General features: G+C 41.2%; 1 protein-coding gene across 1 annotated transcript in view; it reads right to left on the bottom strand.

The window, feature by feature from the left end:
- clcn2a (chloride channel, voltage-sensitive 2a) overlaps positions 1-12,456 on the bottom strand; it is a gene marked incomplete at both ends in the record, with an annotated part of 204,996 nt that overhangs the window by 154,169 nt on the left and 38,371 nt on the right. The gene's annotated exons all lie outside the window — the stretch shown is intronic.

Consider the following 12,456-nt stretch of genomic DNA (forward strand, 5'->3'; position numbering starts at 1 on the left):
AGAGATGACTATTGAAAATGGGACTGATATCTAATTTCTTTTTCAAATAAAACAACTACAAATTGTGTGACTTCATGGTGACTAAATTGTTTCAGTTGGACTCTTTAACCTATGGTGTGACTAGTTCGACAATATTTGATGTTTTGCTGAGGCAGAAAGTACCTACCGTATGCACTCTGGCAGAGGGGAATGCTTTGTCCATGAACCAGTAACTCAAAACCTGTCCCTGAATAGTGCTGAGAAATCAAGACGTGACATTTACAACGTTTGCAGATGTGTCTTGCCTGGTAATGCAGGAGGACTGTATTATACAAGGGAAGCATCTCCCATATTGTCAGATCTGCGATACAGAAGATGGGCTACAACTAGGGATGTCCCTAGCCGATTGAAGAGGCTATCGGAGCCAATCGCAGTGTATTTTAACATTGACTTGATTAATTAGATTGTAGATAGATTGTTTTTACTAACTTTAATGTATTTAAATGTGAACTGTCACTATGTCTATCTATATCTCTATCTAGGATCCCCTAAATAAACATTTGGCTGGAGAGGTTGAAGGAACAGATGTGGTCAAGTCAAGTGTTCCTTTATTAATCCCCTTGGGAAAATCCAGGTGTCATAGCAGCATGGGGGGGGGGGGGGGGGTGTGCAGACAGAAGAGGTCAAAATCAAGAAAAGAAAGTTGTAAAATAATCAAGAAAAATAGGGCAAAGAGTGGGAGCTGCTACAAGAGGCTGCCACCCGCTGCGACGTCAAGGTCAGATGAGCGAGGGCTTGCAGCCGTCAGCGGAGCGCATTGCTATTACAGTGACTAATTCTAAACCCATAGATTTAGGCGCACGCAGAGAACTGTTATCATATTGCGCACAGTACGTACAGATTAGTTTCTGTGTTTCAAATGCCCTCGGAAATTTAACATGCACTCCAGCAAGTACACACTTGAGGTCAAACCAGTTCCCATAATCCTCTCTACAGCATGTCCTTGGCTCTCTCCTCCCCTATTTTTCTTCCTGTAAAACAGTACAGATCTGAGCACCATGCTGCCACAGACACATTGAGATGAGCATCACGATTCCTGCAGCTCTCTCTCTCTCTCTCTCTCTCTCTCTCTCTCTCTCTCTCTCTCTCTCTCTCTCTCTCTCTCTCTCTCTCTCTCTCTTTATTTCCCTCTCAGGACACGTTCCCTCTAGGTTTCTCTGTGTATGCTATACGGCTTACAACACATCTTTCACACTCTCCTTCGCTGCTTTACGTGGCCCCTCCCCTCCCCTTCCAAGTTCCACCTCACTCCCCCCAACCCCCCGTCCCCCGTCCCCAGACACGCACACACACACACACACACACACTCCTCCCCTCATTGAGATGGGCATCACGATTCCTCCAGACTCGCTCTTTCTGCTCATATGAGCAGGTGAGATGCAGCGGCAGAGCAGGGTTATGCTATGGGTTCCGTCTGACAGACAGACAGACGGGCAAGAAGGAGCCATCGTGTCAGAATGGTCACCCCCCCCCCTCCTTTAGCCTCCAGCCCGCTGGCAAACATTTAAGCAAGACATGTCCAGTCCACATATTGAGACAGCAGCCTGTCCTCATCTAACCACTGAACAAACTGCTGGAGGAGACACAGCCATGATACTGTATGTACCCAGTACCACACATAAAAACATTGCAAATGGAAGGTACATGAATAGGTAAACTAGCCTTGCCACTGGCGTAAAATACGCTGTATTATTTACCTTTGCTGTTTAATGCAAGATTCAACATTAAGAAGTTAATAAACCCATATTTACTTTTGCACAGCCTAGCCAGAATTGAAAACCGCCATTGTAAAGTTGTGTTTTCAGGATGAATAAGCAAGCTTGTAATTTTTCGAAGCAAAACTATATGGATATGCAAAAAGACATAATAATGACTAGTAATAATGCAAACAGGAAAATGATTTCCTATGGATGGACACATTCATGACAAAATATCAAATTGATATAGATATCGCAACATGAAATAATTTGATATCTATTCATTTTAGTAATACACAAAATCAGTGAGTTAAGTATACAGACTGTTGGCCTGTAAACAGCCAGACACCGAACCATCCTCAACAACAACCAAAAGGCTATAAATATGAATTAATATAAATACATTTGTTCTCCTCAGGGGACACATTACAGTGCCAGCATGGGGGCATTACAGTGAGTTCACTGGACAGAACATAGTCAGAGATAATTCATTTTCCTGTTCTGAACCACCTGCAGACGTTCAGCCCATACACAACCAAATAAACCCTATCGAACACAGAAACGCCCACGATTATGGCTGTAAACAAAGCCTGTTAATGTCCCCGTCCTGGGCTTGTGAGAAAGCAATCTGTGGCCATCTGGAGCACGCTCTCCTGGGAGAGCAGCAGGGGGAACCTTGTGGGTTAAACGAGCTGTGATCACTAACCAGTTTACTTCCCACGTCACTACCTTCTGTGTCACTGTTAGTCAGTTTACTTCCCACGTCACTCACTACCTGCTACACCGAATTAACTCCTACCTCCGGCTTTCGCTCTTGGCACCCAGTCTGTCTTCCATACCACCCCCACTAAGGGTTTCTAAGTTTAGGCTACTGTACATGCTAGACTACACACTTTAAAGGAACATATTACTACCTATATTACTTGTAAGCAAAGCAATAACCATCTATATTACTACCTGCAACAGCGATGATCACGAAAATAAATGTTTTCATCTATATTTTAGGTTTGGGTGAGATGTGAGGTCTCCACTCAGGTTAAGGTTTATAATTTATATACAACATTTTAAGTGAAAATGATGACGACGTCCGACGTTCCTGATTGGTCAAGTGCATTAACTATAGTGTGGGGGGGGAAAAGACACATGGACGTGGGGGATCCCAGTGGCCAAGTTGTAGAGTAAGGACAGGTGGATATACAGAGTATGTACGAAGGCTCATGTCAGTCGGACATACAGTGTCGTGTACAGGTTATGGCTTTTCAAAGTTGTATATGTTGACCTTTTATTATAGTGCCACCATCTGGATGATTGGTGTGATATTTGTTGTGATGTCATCTATCATTCTATCACGTCCCATGTCATGTTTTACATTTTGGGGGACGGACGGAGGGACGGATGGACAGACGGACAGACCGCCCGACAGAGTGACTCATACTAACTGCTGGCCGCAGCAGAAAATTCCCTCTGATTATTCAGTGATTCTAAAAAAGACAGTGAAGGGTAATTTATTCATTAAAGACGTTGAGGACAAATATTTGAAGACTGAGGAGGATGCAGGCTTAAACACCTACAACTCTTATTCCTTGCTGTGCTGTTCTTGTACTAATTATTATTCATGAAACATTTTTAATCTCTCTTCTAAGAAGGTGAGGGGCATCGTCATTGTGAAATACTCCAGGAAAGATGGATGTCCTATAGATATGGGAGCCCCTACATAATCAGACAAAGAATTGAATTGATCTCAAACACAGCCCTCTTTTCCTTCAATCCAATTACAACTGTTACTTCCCTCTGACAACGTTTAGCTCAATTACCAAAGGTACTATCATTAGTTGAATGTGTGACCAGTGCAGTACAGAGACGAGGCCCAGGGGATGAGGGGAGGACTACAGCGATGATGACTAATCCCAAGCCTCTGGCCTCCAGGGACAAAAATTGGAAATTGAATTAGAGGGAAGTGAGAGATTTGACTCATCTCTTCCCTGTCCGCAGATTTGCATTAATAAAGATAATGGATGTTTGTCTTACGAGAAGCTGCGAGTCAGCTGTGCAGGCAGACACACACACACACACACACACACACACACACACACACACACACACACACACACACACACACACACACACACACACACACACACACACACACACACACACACACACACACACACACACACAGACACACACAGACACACACACACACACACACACACACACAGACACACATGCAATCAAACACAAAAGACGTACATGCAAGCACATGTGAGTCGCACACACGCACACACACACACACACACACTCACTCATACAATACCTAAGTGCAGCTGAGCACTCATGTAAAACACACACACACCATGCAGCAATCCAGTGCATAACCCCGTCTCGTCCAGCAGACTCTCATCCCATTAGTGTAAAGCAAAACAAGGGGCTGATCAGAGAGGGAAGAATCATGTCAGAACAGTATGGGGTGAAATATGTTTTGCATAATCGAAACACACACACACACACACACACACACACACACAGAATTGATTGATTGAAAATTCTATTAACAGATTGCAGAATGGGTACAGTACAGTACAGCTCAATACAAACAATTGTTAAGGGGATGCAGACCAGAGAAAGACTTTCGTCTTGTTTACATCAGGGTCCCCCATTTTCAATTCATCATAACATATATGACATACATGACATACAGATAGACAGTACTGCTACATCTATACATTTATGACATACCAGATTTTCAACTACAGTACTGTTTGTGATACGAAGAGTCCAGAAAAGAGAGTATAATACATTTGACATAGAAACTGTACATTGGAGGAGGTTGGGGGGGGAGGTTGGGTAGGAGGAGTGGGGGGGGGGGGACACTGTACAACTGAACAAGCAAAACTGTACATTGGAATATTGACAAGACCATACTTGGTCATTTACTGTACATTGGGGGGGGGGGGTTGTGTTAGGACATTTACAGGGGCCAGTTTAGAATTGCAGTCTCCCGTAGGTGTTTTTTGAGAGTGTTTTTGAAAGTGGGTAGTGATTCACATTCCTTAGAGAGAGAGAGAAATGAAACCAAAACACAAAGTAAATTGCAATGCTATTTGGTCATCGTAATATAAATAATATAATAAGTAGAGATGGATCCTTACCAGGTACAGGCAGGTGAGGTTGAGAAAGAGGTGCACTTTCTCCTACATTGTGAAAGAATGAACAACATTTGCGAGTCATTAATTTTCAAATCTACAGAAAGAATCCCAAACGTTTCTCTATTAACACTTTCAGCGCCACGCTTAGTCCCCATCTCTACCGCTAGATGGCCAGTTTAAAATAGTCGTTTCCGCGGTGTTTCACTATAATGCAGGACCTGTTGCAGAGCTGTGTGTGTGTTCTGTATTATAGCTGTGGAGACAATGGTGTGGCTCATTTGACAGACACTACTTGTAGTGCAACATGGAAAAAAAAATATTTCTATATTTCTATTTCTGCAGTTTATTACACGCTAAACATCGCGCATTTCCAAAATAATCCAGTATTTTTTCATAGATCGCAAGATAAAACGCGTTATGTGCAATAAGCCCGAAGCGTTCTGGTTCATTCCCTGAACCCCCAAATACTCCCAAATCAAAGGTATATAACATGTACATGTACCTTCACAAAATCATCAAGGGGGGGGGGGGGGGGGGGGGTCATTTTAACTCAAAACTGTGATCGTGTTTGCCGAGCATGGTTTACGTCCGGTGAAACAAAGAACTGTGATCGTTAGAAAAACACGTTTCAGATTTCCGGTCAGCTATAGAATGGAGTAAGTCGCATGTGACACAGCTGCTCACCCGTTATTTTTTTTTCGTTTTAAAAACATATTTATAGACCACCAATGCGTTTAAAACTTGACGCATATATCAACTGAGATTATCAACTAACTATATTGACTGAAAGAATCGAGATGCCTCCAAAGAAAAATCAAACGATCTCAAAACCAAGCGCAGAGGACTCGCCTACGGCCACAGGATACATGAGACAAATAGCGGAGAATATAGACGTGATAGCGGCCGCCTCAAGTTCAACCCCTACAAATACCTCCGCGGACACCGAATATATCATCCGGGAAATGAAAAAAATGGAGAAGATAATGGAGACAATGGAGAAGACAATAACCCAAAAAGTAGAAGCTATCAAAGAATCTATCGAAGGCAAAATAGAAGCGCTAAGAGTGGACGCCGAAGCACATATTAAGCGCACCGTGGCACTTGAAACAGGCCTGGAAGACCACCAACAAAATTTCGTTCGGATCTACAAAGACGTAGATGATATCAACGTTAATCTAACTGCTGAGATGAAGGGAAACTACAAAGAACTCAATACGGAGCTCAACGATATAACGGTTGAGCTTAAGCGAATCAATGAAGAACAGAAAGCCAAAATATTCGAGATGGAATATCAAAGTCGCAAGCTGAATATTCGTATAGTCGGTCTGGATGAGTCGGTGAGCTGCGCACACCCTGAAGAGTTTGCGACAGAATTACAGAAAATCTTGGGACCAGCGATCCTTCCTAAAGTACCCGAGGTGGAGCAGTGCTACAGATTGGGGACCCGATCCAGTGACAATAACGTTAGACCCAGAGTGATATTGGTTATCCTGCGCCAAGTCAGAATAAAAGAAATTATTATTCGTGAAACTCGCAGGATGAAAGGCAATCTGAAATACAAGGATATATCAATACACTGTTTTGAAGATTATTGTCGGGAGGTGGTGGTCCTACGAACCAAGTTCAAGACGGTGATGTCTAAATTCTATCTGGAGAAATACAGACCCCTATTAATATACCCTGCAATACTTCGCATCGTCGATAAACAAGGAGCAAGGGTCTTCCTCAACTCGCCTGAAGATGCAGCCAAATACATGGCAGCACAAAACGCAGGATAGTGTATAAATGGCCTTTTAATCTCTGTTATATGCATGGACACCATATAGTATAAACTTTAATGAACCGATGATTTGGGACAGAGAGACCTACGAGCTCAGAGTTATTGAATGTTTTCCCCGTTGGGCTTCAATTATTGCGGACATATTGGATTCAAAATTGGAACGATATAGAGAAGATGAACATGGCGTTGAAGTGATCCTTATTTTAAGAGTATGGAATTCTAACAACATTCCAGAACATACTGGAACATTCGAACACTGTAAAAACGACATATTGGAATAATCTAGAACATCTAAAACATTCTTTGATATAGGGAACATTCTGGAATAACAGCAATACGTGGCCAGATATACTACCAGAAGCCCTTCGGGAGAATAACCAACAGCATCTAGCTGCAGAACCACAGAACCATCACAGCAGCGGCCGGCTGGAATAACATTCTTCACAACGGATCATCGCCCACCCCTGGTCAGGGGAAATGCTGCATATACGTATTTAAAAACTGCTTTTTATTAATTGGAAATATTTCCACTACTTCTCCAATTTATACTTTAGATGTTTAAGCATAGCAAAGCTCTTTTAAGATCTAAGTTAATGTTCTCTTCCTTTTTTCTTGCTTTTTTTCTTCTCCTTTCTCTGATTTATTGAGGTTCTCTTTTCAGTTCAATACCTCCATATTATGCCTGGGTTATTATAAATTACACAAGTTCATATAAAATTTAAGTGATTAGGGCATGATAATTGAAGCTTATTTTTGGTCTTTATTTTTAGTTTTATCTTATTTAAATTTTTATTTAACAGGAAAGTGGCCAAGCCACAGTTGACATTCTACTTATGGTAGAATTTAGAATGTTAGATCCTATGGTATACATAGGAATGTTAAGGATAATTGGATCATTCTGGGATATCCGGTGGTTTAAGGGAGGGAGTCATACGCGTAGGTTGTGTTCATGGAACACAATCCTGTACGACTCTCGGTGGGAGGGGAGGGAAGGGGATTTTTATTTGTATATATGTATGTTTTTAAGCTCGGCTCTCAACGGGACCTCACTAGTTGGATGTATATCTATTGTTGCCTCGCACTCCAGAAGCATTACCAAAAACTACACTACAACATGTATAGATTATGGCTAGTTTGAATATAATGATCTGGAACACTGGGGGAATAAATAACCAACTCAAACGCAAAAGCGTGCTCACACTGATGAAAAAAGAACAGGTGGACGTTGCTCTGCTAAGCGAAACGCACATTCTAGAGAAAGACATAGATAAGTTAGCGGACAACACATATCATAATATTAGTCACTCTTCTATTGGTACGAGAACTCGGGGTGTAGCCATAGTAGTTAAACGTAAGTTGAATATTGAATTAAAGGGAGTATGGTCTGATGTAGATGGTCGGATAACTATAGCTAAGATTGTACACAAGAACAGGAAAATAGCGTTGGTAGCGGTATACGCCCCAAATTTGTACGAAGTGGGTTTCTTCACTACACTAACCAATGCAATGTTAGACCTTCCCGATTACTCATTTATAATAGGTGCGGATTTTAATGCCATTTGGAATCCAAGGATGGACAAATCTTACCTCGCCTTTTCCAGCGAACAAAAGAATTCATCTAATGCATTAAAGGATTGGTTGAAGATTACCGGTGTAAATGACTTATGGCGATCACTTAATCCCACGACCCGAAAGTACTCTTGTCGATCTGCGAGACATAACACATTATCCAGAATAGATTATGTCTTTGCATCCCCGAGACTATTTGATAACTATGAAGTGGAAATGATACCCAATGCACTATCAGATCACTGTTATTTACTCCTAAAAGGAACATTTGGTATACTATCTTCCCGAGCCCCAAGATGGCGATTTAACTCGATGCTGCTTAATAACAAGGAATTCATTACACAACTCAAAGAAGCTCTTATAGTATTCCTACGGGAGAATGCAAACTCGGTGCAAGACCCCAGAATAATATGGATGTCGGTAAAGGGAATGATCAAAGATTTCCTCCAAAATGCGCAAGCAATTGGAAATACAAATACGTAGCACAAGACAACAGCAGTACTCCCAAGGTTCTAAACCTAGTCACCTATTAGCCATGCGATTAAGAATTAATGCAAAATTTGCAGATATAACTACCATTAGAGCACAACAAGTACTTGAAACAGACCCTGAAAAAATAAATGATACATTCAAAGAATTCTACTCCGACTTATATAAATCAGAAACGACCTTTGATCAAAACAAAATGGACACATATCTTAATCAAATTATTCTCCCTAAACTTTCAGAGGATGACGCTAAACAGTTAGAAACACCGATCACACTAGATGAACTTAGGGAGGCCATATCTGAAATGCAAAGTGGTAGGGCTCCTGGAAGAGACGGTATCCCACCAGAAATGTACCTCTCTTGTTGGGACATAATTGGACCCTTATTACTAAATATGATTTTATACTCAGTTAAGGAGGGGAACTTCCATAAGAATGACAATATTGCACTCAAAACAGTCCTCCTTAAAAAAGACAAAGACCCCACCGAGTGCGGTAGTTATAGACCTTTAAGTCTCCTCGGAACCGATATCAAACTGTACTCTAAGGTATTAGCCATCAGACTACAAAAGCATATGACATCTTTAATTCACCCGGACCAAACTGGCTTCATAAGAGGTCGCTTGATCACCGATAACATAAGACGATTACTACACGTACTAGATGCCAACAAGGAAGACAACACACCTAAGGCGATACTGTCCCTGGATGCAATGAAAGCTTTTGACAGGTTGGAATGGTCGTATCTATGGGCAGTATTAGAAAGGATGGGGTTAGGAAAAGGATTCATTGATATGATTAAAGTATTATACAAAGACCCATCGGCCATGATTACAACAGGTACAATCATCTCCAAAATCTTTCCGGTATCACGCTCAGCCAGACAGGGTTGCCCTCTTAGTCCCGGACTATTCGATCTATCATTAGAGCCTTTAGCACAATATATAAGACAATCCCAATCCATAGAACCAATCATAATCAAGGGCACACAACACAAAATTAGTTTATATGCGGACGACGTAATACTGTTCATGCAAAACCCCAACACAGCATTGCCTCATCTTCTCAAGCTGATTGAGGACTTTGGAGATCTATCGGGATTTAGGATAAATTGGCCGAAGTCGGCCTTCCTCCCACTTAACGCCCCTGCAAAAAGAAATATAACCCTCCCAAAAGAGATACAGATGGTAAAACAATTTAGATGTTTGGGAGTTGAGATATTCCCCACCATAAGCCAAACGGTGAAGCACAATTACATAAAAATCCAAGACAAAATCAAATACGACCTTGTCAGGTGGTCGAAACTTAAAAACTCAGTACAGGCACGTATATCAATAATCAAGATGGACGTCCTACCTAGAATCAACTTTTTCAGCTCAATGCTACCATTACCCCCTCCAAAGGGTTACTGGAAAGAATTACACTCCTCCACATACAAATTTAATTGGAATAACAAACCACCACGTATAAAAAGATCCACCGCACAGAGAAACAAAGCAGACGGAGGTATGGCATTTCCAGATTTCTACCACTACTTTAAGGCGTACACTTTAAGACCACTAACAACATGGTTTGATCCCCAAGCATTAGTATCCTGGAGAAATTTTGAGGAAAATATAGTAGCTCCACACAAGCTGAAGGGCATAGTATACACCAAATTACCAATTAAGCAATGCGAACGGAAATTTGGCCCCATAATCACTCATGCGATCCGGATATGGCGCGAAACACAAAAAAAATATTCTACCCTACATAAATGGCATAATCATACTCCCTTATTCAATAACAATGCACTCTGGATAGGAAAACAACCTATAAGATTCCCTAGATGGGAAAAGCAAGGCATACACTCATTAGGAGACGTCTTCAATAAACAGGGTTTTTGTAGTTTCAAGGAAATACGCAAAAAATGTAATCTCACCAAGTCCACATATTACTTTTACGCACTTGTTATTGGCATGTTTGAAGGCTCACGGTGTTCCATTAAATATACCAATTGTACACCACAGATACCACAAATTCTTCTATGAAAGAGAGACATCAAGAGGTTTTGTTTCAGATTTTTATCATCAATTACTAACGTCCTCATATGAAACCCTCCACCTAGACTCCGTCTGGAGGAGGGATATACCAGACCTGGAAAGTGATTTTGATTGGCAAGAAGCCTGGGCAAATATTCGATTCACATCAAGGAACCCGGACCATCAACAAATCAATCTTAACTATATTCACAGGACATACTTGACTCCTATAAGACTGAAAAAAATTGGTCTTATACAAGACTCCAAATGCTCCTTATGTACAAATGGGGACGAGGGGACATTTATGCACATGTACTGGGACTGCCCACCAGTTAAGATATTCTGGAAAGAGGTGACCCAGCAACTATCAAATCTCTTTTAATTTGGAATATACCTGTACACCCCTCTGTACTACTGCTGAATGATGTTTTTGAGTGTGCAGTACATCCACAGCTAAAGAGATTGGTATTATCGGGTATCACAGTGGCTAAAAAGCTGATAGCATCACGATGGTTCCAACCGGAAAAAATTTGCCGAAAGGTCTGGATTATTACATATCTCGATGTGATCTATCAAGAAATATCCACAGCAAGAATTTTGGGTCTCAATGAATCCAAAATGACATTGTGGTTAGAAGTGGTGGAGAAAATAAAAGCTAGCATATAATGGTAATGTCTGGTTAGGAGCGAGGGAAAGTGGATGGATTATCCAATGGGGGGTCCGGAAGGGGGGGGTACGAGCTGGAGCATATGTGTGTAGGTTTTTAGATAACAGGTATTAAGGGTATATCCTATATAAGACAATTAACTAAAATGTGATTTCATTGGATGTACACTGACAACTAATGCTTGTATATCTTATCGTGTGTTGTCATGTTTGTTTATGTTTGTTTAAAAAATAATAAAAAAAAGAAAATACAAAAAAAAGAAAAACACGTTTCAGGTTCGGTAAAATAGACATAGAATATACCTTACCTTAGCCAGAAGGTATTCCAAAAAGAATAATTCCAAGTGATCGCATAGCCATCGCGATTACCAGTGTATATACACATTTCGATGGTAAAATACTCTTAGGCAACGGAATTTCGAGGCGATCAATGTGAATCTCTGTTCAAGCAGGAGGAGCCCCTACCAAAAAAAAAAGGGGGAAGACGTGTATCCACGCCAATGCAATTCCAGTTCAGACACAGATGATACTGCCACCTGGTGATATTCGATCTGCATTGCAATTCCAACTTATACAAACGACCCAGGGACGGCTAAAATGACCCGGATGATGATTTAGAACGGGGATCAGAGGAAAAATATCAAAGGATCTAAAAACTTAATATTACGTGTTTGGCACTCAACCGCTGGCGAGCAAACACGTAATAAAACGTGATTGGCGCAGAAAGTGTTAACACATTGGGTGCCACACCCCTTCCGGGAAGTGCATAGGCCTTGCCGCCCATTAACCCCATGTAAGCGCTAACCTTGTTTGTAGAGCTAAACCTATATTTTATATTATAGCTATGGATCTAATAACGCTGTCGATTGTCAGTGGGTTTCATCCGGTTAACATGCAACAAACAGATACATTTTTTCCGTTTTATACCGTGGTGAATATGAGTATAGTTTGAGTGATTCTGAGTAATCCCAGAAAAAGACGCGAAAACAGCGTTTTTGTGTAATTCAATAAACAGATTGCCATTCCTCGCTTGGATCAACAATCAATCTG

Source organism: Notolepis coatsorum (genome assembly GCF_963971535.1).
Source record: "Notolepis coatsorum genome assembly, chromosome: 13".
NCBI lineage: Eukaryota > Metazoa > Chordata > Actinopteri > Aulopiformes > Paralepididae > Notolepis > Notolepis coatsorum.